This window comes from Malaclemys terrapin, chromosome 2 (genome assembly GCF_027887155.1).
Source record: "Malaclemys terrapin pileata isolate rMalTer1 chromosome 2, rMalTer1.hap1, whole genome shotgun sequence".
In the NCBI taxonomy this organism is placed as follows: Eukaryota; Metazoa; Chordata; order Testudines; family Emydidae; genus Malaclemys; species Malaclemys terrapin.
In genome coordinates, this window is record NC_071506.1 from 181,748,397 (window position 1) to 181,755,421 (window position 7,025).

A 7,025-nucleotide genomic window follows, 5' to 3' on the forward strand; every position below is an offset into this window, starting at 1 on the left:
AGACCCAATATTGAGCAACTTTGAATCTTTATCTATACACTTCACTTGGTCTATCTGGTTAATAAGAGGAGGAAATTTTCATAAGAAACAACATCCTGCACTGGGCCCACAGTAGTTGAGGTTTGTGCTAGATTTACTTCTCTCTCTCTCTCTCTCTCTCTCTCTCACACACACACACACACACACACACACACACACACACACACACCCCTTTCTCCAGCAAAAGAAAATGTTCCAATCAAAATCAACATTATACATGTAAAAATCAGCCTTTGATAGTTTGTGTGATTAGTCAGCTTTGAATGTTTTATCTACTAATAACATGGCATCTAACTAATAAAAATGCTTAGTGATTGTGCCTTGTCTTTTTTGTTTTGTTTTTAAATGGAAAATGCTAATGAGGTAAATAGATAAAGGAGGATAAGAAATGACCTTGAAATTTAGGCTAATACATCCTACAAGCTACTTTCCTGTTTTAGGTCCCATTTCAGCAAACTACTTAACCACAAGCCTAAATATAAACATGGGCAACTCAATTTGCAATGACACAATCTTCTTTTCCTCACACTCTCAAATCCTTTTTATTACACTTTTATATTTAATTATTGCGGAATTTATTTGTGAATAAATAAAATCTTGTCATCACATTTCCCAAGATTTTAAGCATGAGGAGAGGGGGTAGAAATACCTGGATAAATTCCAGTTTTCACTGATGTCCAAATAATTTAAACTTGGCCCTATCACAACTTGCAAAACTAGCCCCTTCAAACTGTATACTCTACATGAGAGTTAATGGAAGAAAACTCTTCATTCTGAAAATCAAGAAACAAATAATAACACTATAATTTAGGAAGATAAAAACTTCATATTTTCTGTTGCAGAACAGGGTGAAAATTATATTTTACTATAATGTTGATTCACGAGACCTAGTACATATACTGGTAGTGTTCATAAAATATGCCATGGAATATACTAGGAATTTTTAGGTAGTGTCTAATTTGTAGTTTATTTGGCTTTTCTCTGAAGATTTGCAAAATGCCATAGATGAAACTCACCTCTCTCAGCAATGTATTTTTTTAAAAGCAACTCAACATTAAGGGCTCATCCAGAATGATTTTTTCCCTAACAAGAGTTCTCAATTTCTAAAGCTTGAATTTTAATAGAAAAATGTTAGCACAACTCATAGGAGCACGGTACTTAGAGATGAAAGAGACCTATTATATCATTTAATCTGAGTAAAATTTTCAATACCTACATGACTTAAAAGCCTAAATCTCATTTTCAGAAGTGACTTAGGGCCAGATTTACAAATGCATTTAGGTACCTACATTGAGTTGCTAGCCAAAAGCTGTTCTGATCAGGAGGAGAAATTGATGGAGTCTGCTACCTTTGATGCAATCTTCTTTCTCTGTTTAAAAAGCATGTATGAGGTTTTGTTTCTTTGAGTACAAGAGGGACCAAACAACAAGAGGTGGTTGCTTTCTGTTCTCTCCCTCTTTCTCTCACACACACACACCCAGATCATTCAAATTCCTGAGCAGACTCATACACCCCTTTGTTTTGGTCTTAATTGTCTCTTATAGCTAACTTAAATGAAAGGGCAATGGTTAAACCTTTAACATGAATATAGGTGCCTAAGGGATTTACAAAAGAACCTAAGTAGGTAAACCTCCAACTCCAATGCACTTTGAATTAGATTTTGGCTTCTAAGTGCCTAAGTCATGTCTGAAAGGGGACTTCAGCTCCCAAATCACTACAGCACTTTTGGTAATTTTACCCTCTGTCCTTTTTCCATGCATTGTAGGCTAGATCTTCTAATGGTATACATCTAGGGTGAACACCCAGTCGAAAAGGGACCCTGGCAGCTCTGGTCAGCACCACTGACCAGGCAGTTAAAAGTCCAGTTTGAGGTGCTGCAGAGCTAAGGAAGGCTAGTCCCTGATTGTCCTGGCTCTGCACTGCGCTCCAGAAGTGGCCAGCAGGTCCGGCTCCTAGGCAGGGGGGACATGGGGCTCCGCGCACTGCCCCCTTCCCAAGCACCGACTCCACACTCCCATTGTCCAGGAACCATGGCCAATGAGAGCTGTGGGAGTGGTGTCTGTGGGTGAGAGCAGCACGCAGAGGTGCCTGCCTCGCCTCCGCCTAGGAGCCAGACCTGCTGCTGGCTGCTTCCTGGGCGCAGCGTGGAACCAGGACAGGCAGGAAGCCTGCCTGAGCCCCCTTGTCGAGCTGCTGACCAGGAGCCATCGGAGCTAAGCCTGTGCCCCAAACCCGAGCCCCAACCCTCTGCCCCAGCTCTGAGCCCCCCCAAAACCTGGAGCCCCTTCCTGCACCCCAAACCCCTCACCCCAGCCCCACCACAGAGCCTGCACCATCAGATGCAGCCCTCATGCACCTCTGCACCCCAACCACCTACCCCAGCCCAGAGCACCCTCCCACAACCTGAACCCCTCTGCCCCACCCCCCAGGCTGGAGCCCCCTCATGAACCCCATACCCTTCATCCCTGTTCCTGCCCTACAGGCCGCACCCCCAGCCGTAGCCCTCACCCCCTCCCACACCCCAGCCCAGAGCCCCCTTCCATACCCTGAACCCCTCATTTCTGACCCCATCCTGGAGCTTGCACTCCCAGTTAAAGCCCTCACCCCAGCCCAGTGAAAGTGGGGGAGAGTGAGCCACCGAGGGACGGGGAATGCAGTAAGGGGGGTGGGGGGGCATGGCTTCAGGAAAAGGACGGGGCTAAAGTGTTCAGTTTTGTGTGATTAGAAAGTTGGCAACCCTATTTAAATCACCATCAGTCAACTGAAAAATCAAGCTCCTTTAAGATATATCAAGTTGGGCACTCCAAAACTGAGGAATACAAAGTCACTAGTCATTAATGAAAACTTAGGGCTGTATCTCTGATGACCCCAGTGACAGGAAACAAAGGATTAATGAGGACAATGTTATGTGAAAAATCTATATTGCATGTATAATATGAATCTTGGAGATAATCCCAAATTAAATATGATTTCAGAAACACCTTTGAAATTACAGACTTGATAATGCCTTCCTTGTACACCCAAAATTGTAAATCTAATCAGTAGAGGTTTTAGGCACACAACAAATGCATATTTATCAACCAGTTGATGGAGGAAGAAATTAGTATTACCAAGTGGTATCCTCATTAGAGGAAGACTAGAAAAACAGTGGTAATCATGCATGACAAATCTATTGTAAGTGAAAAATGCAAATATAGAGTCTCCAGAGGGATCAATGCAGAGATAGTAGAATGAAAAGCAATGGGGAAAAAAATCAGGATATATATCAGAAAGTACATTTAGCCTACAGAGAATCATCATAGCAGTATAATGGCTATCCAGGCAAGATTACTTAAGCAAAAACATTGCATTATTAAAAGAACAATTAGCTGGCATCACTAGGCAATGGAGCATTTACAAATGGAAGTTTACAAAAGCTAGTTAGATTGAGTGGTCTTTATTAATGCCTTAAAACCTTCTAACACATGCTGTCAGGGCAAACCTGTTTTGAAAAAGAAGACCATTAGCTTTCCCAATTGTTAGATGTGGTCTCAAAGCAAACTCTTTTTCATGGCTCAAAAATGTTTTAATCCTTCTTTCTCCTTAATTTTCATTGTCAAGCACATCTACACTTCTGAAGATTTTAGTGGTATATCTGGCCCAACCAGACACAAGAAACACTGAAAAGTTTGCCACCTTCCACCGTGTGTTTCTTAAAAGTTGGAAATTAATATTTGCAATTTCCAGTTGAACAATTTCTGTATTCACAAATATTATTTTTTTCTACAGATGTAAATTGTCATTATTTTTCCTACTCTGTAACAAGTGTGAAATATGCTCATTGGGGTTGTGCAACACTTAACTATATAAATAATTTTTCTCTCTTACTCACATAAGGAACTTTATGGTAAAGGGAGTACTTATGGAATTTAGTTTTACATACAAATTTTACAAGTCTAAATACTAAGATGGGTGAACTTGAGTGCCTGGTATTAAATGAGGATATTGATATAATAGGTATCACAGAAACTTAGTGAAATGATGATAATCAATCGGACACAGTAATGCCAGGGTACAAAATATATAGGAATGACAGAATAGGTCATGCCAATCAGGGATTGGCACTATATGTGAAAGAAAGCCTAGAGTCAAATATAGTAAAAATCTTAAATGAATCAAACTCTACCATAGAATCTAATTCCATGCTTGAATAATAAGAATATAGAAGTAGGGATGTATTACTGACCACCTGACCAGGATGGTGATGATGATTGTGAAATACTCTAGGAGATTCAAGAAGCATAAAAATAGAAAAGTCAATAATAATGGAGGATTTCAACTATCCCCATATTGACTGGGTGCATGTCACTTCAGAAAGGGATGCAGAGATAAAAAATTGTAATACCACAAATGATTGCTTTTATCTTTTTGTCTATACAACGCACAACAATTTGAAAGGACATTTGCTTTAATTGTTTAATTTATTTTTAATTTATTTTTATTTTATATTTTATTAAACAAATTCACAAAAGAATTTATGAAATTGCCTCTAAAATACTACAAACCAAAATACAAGAAGATCCAAAGATTCAATCCCTAGACAATCAACAGATCTCACCAGCCTACATAAAACTTTTCCACTTAAGTATTACAAAATGTCCATATGTAGAATAACTAGACTATGAAAAACAAAAATTCTCCTGCATCAACAATGTGGAAGCTAAACTCTCATATAGCACCTTCAGAACAGAGTAAAAATTATTATACAAAAATAAAAAATAGTAGCAAAACCAAATCAAGGCATTAGAATAATATGGTCTTTCCTAAGTTGAATTGTTTTGAGAAGGTGCCATTTTCAAGCTCTACTAAACCTTTTCAAGGTGACTTATGGAAGTCCTTGAAACATTGTATTCTGACAGACATGTAACAGTGACCACAATGAAATGGGTCATTGAATAGTTTAGTTTCCAGTGGTATGGCACTGTGAGTGAGGCGACATTACATGGCCTTTATTCCTGCAGAGAATCTGCTTGGAAATACTCTAGATACTGAGATCTGGGTATGCTGTGGGCTGCTTGGTGAAATCCTGGCCTCACTGAAATCAATTGCAAAACTCCTAGTGACTTCATTGGGGCCAGGAGTTCCCCCAATAAGGTTCCGGGCTAAGGTTCTCTAACACACAGCACAGAAACAAATATTTCACTTTGATGATGAACTTCCTTTCCCTTATCTTTCCATATGTGTGTGTGCATCTGCATGGTTTGAAATGGCAGTGGAGCACATACAGAACTAGCCATTCAAAACTTCACATGCCCTGATGCTAGAGAGGAATATTTTATTTTATGTATTTATTTGATTGAATGATTTATTTATTTAAAAAGAAGAACTTAGTGTTATTGAATGGAATTAAACCTGCCAGGTAGAATTTTTTTTCAGGTTGGAGGACAGTATTTTTAAAAAATAATTATATGTAAGAAGAAAAAGAAGGAAATAGCAACCCTGATCCTCTGTTGGTGTAAATCAGCCATAGGTCCACTGAAATTAATGGATGTAGACCAGTTTACAATAGCTGAGGGTCAGGCCCATCATGTATAATTATAAAGATAAAAATCAATGAACCTAAGGAAGAAATTGTCTACTATCACAAAACAGTGGTACTATTGCTACAAGAGGCTAGCATAATCAGGGAAGATTGAGTCAAATTGTAAATTCTAAGTGTCTTAATTAACTTAATTTATGTAGCTTCAGGTTTGTCTACACTGGAATGCTTTGCTGCACTAATTAGACCAGCACACTTAAAGGAGCAAAAATAACCCTGGTGTGGACACGACTATAACAATATAGCTTATTCCAATATGGACAGCAAAATAAGCTATATATTGCTGTAAGGTAGTCTTTACGCCAATAGAAAGCGCATACCAAGCAATAAAGGGTATGAATATCTTTAGCTATATTCTTAATGCACTTTCACTCTCAGACCCTGGTCCAAAGCCCACTGAAGTTAATAGGTGATGATCCTTGACTTCAATGGTCTTTTGATCAGGGACTGGCACATACAGTTTGATTTACATATTATAGGTTAAGCATGTACTTAGTGCATCCATACCTAGCAAAGTACTTAAGCATGTGCTTAAGTCCCAACAAAGTCAAGCACCTGCTTAAATGCTTTGATGAATGGAGATAGACTTAATCACATGCTTAAAGTTAACCACATGCTTAAGTGCTTAGGAACTCTTTATCAATCTCTGTCCACATGACCAATATTCATTGAGGTCAACAAGAGTTTTGTCCACTATTAAAAGCAGTGCAAGGATCTGACGTAAATTACACTGGCACATCACTTAGAAAAAGCAAAAATAAATTACAACATAGATGTTTGTTCTGAGCCTACACATTCATATATCCTCTTTTCTCTAACTGGTCATATATAACAGTTAAGAAAAAGAAAAGAACTGGGAAAAGGTCTGCAACTCAATCCATACTCTTCAACTCTTCGAACTTCTTCTCTCTTTTACTAAAAAAGTCTTGAAATGAATTATTGGGGGACTCACCTCATATTTTGACCTCTTTTGACTGTCATTTTTATGCTCAAGAAAAGAAAAAACACTCGTAAAATGTTCTGCAGGAGCTGCATTCATATGTCGTTTTCTCCTCCTCCTCCCCTCTAAAGACCCATTCTTCCAAACCCACTCATGTGAGTAATCCTATTGATTCCATTGGGACTAATCATTGCGAAGGATATTTGCATTAATGTCTGCAGCATCAGGCCTCTTTGATGCTCAAATTGTTACTTTGAAAGTGTTCATTTGGTGTCCCCATGCTCTATATTTCTTTGTATTTGAGGGTTAATCATTGGCTAAAACAACAATAAAAAGAAAAAGCAAATAGTGGAAGTGATCTGGTTCCGAATGTTACCTTTGGGCCCAATCTGATAGATGCTGAGAACCTCCTGGCAGTTGTGGAGCTCTCAGCTACCAATGTACTAAATAGGAGTTGAAGCCTTTTAG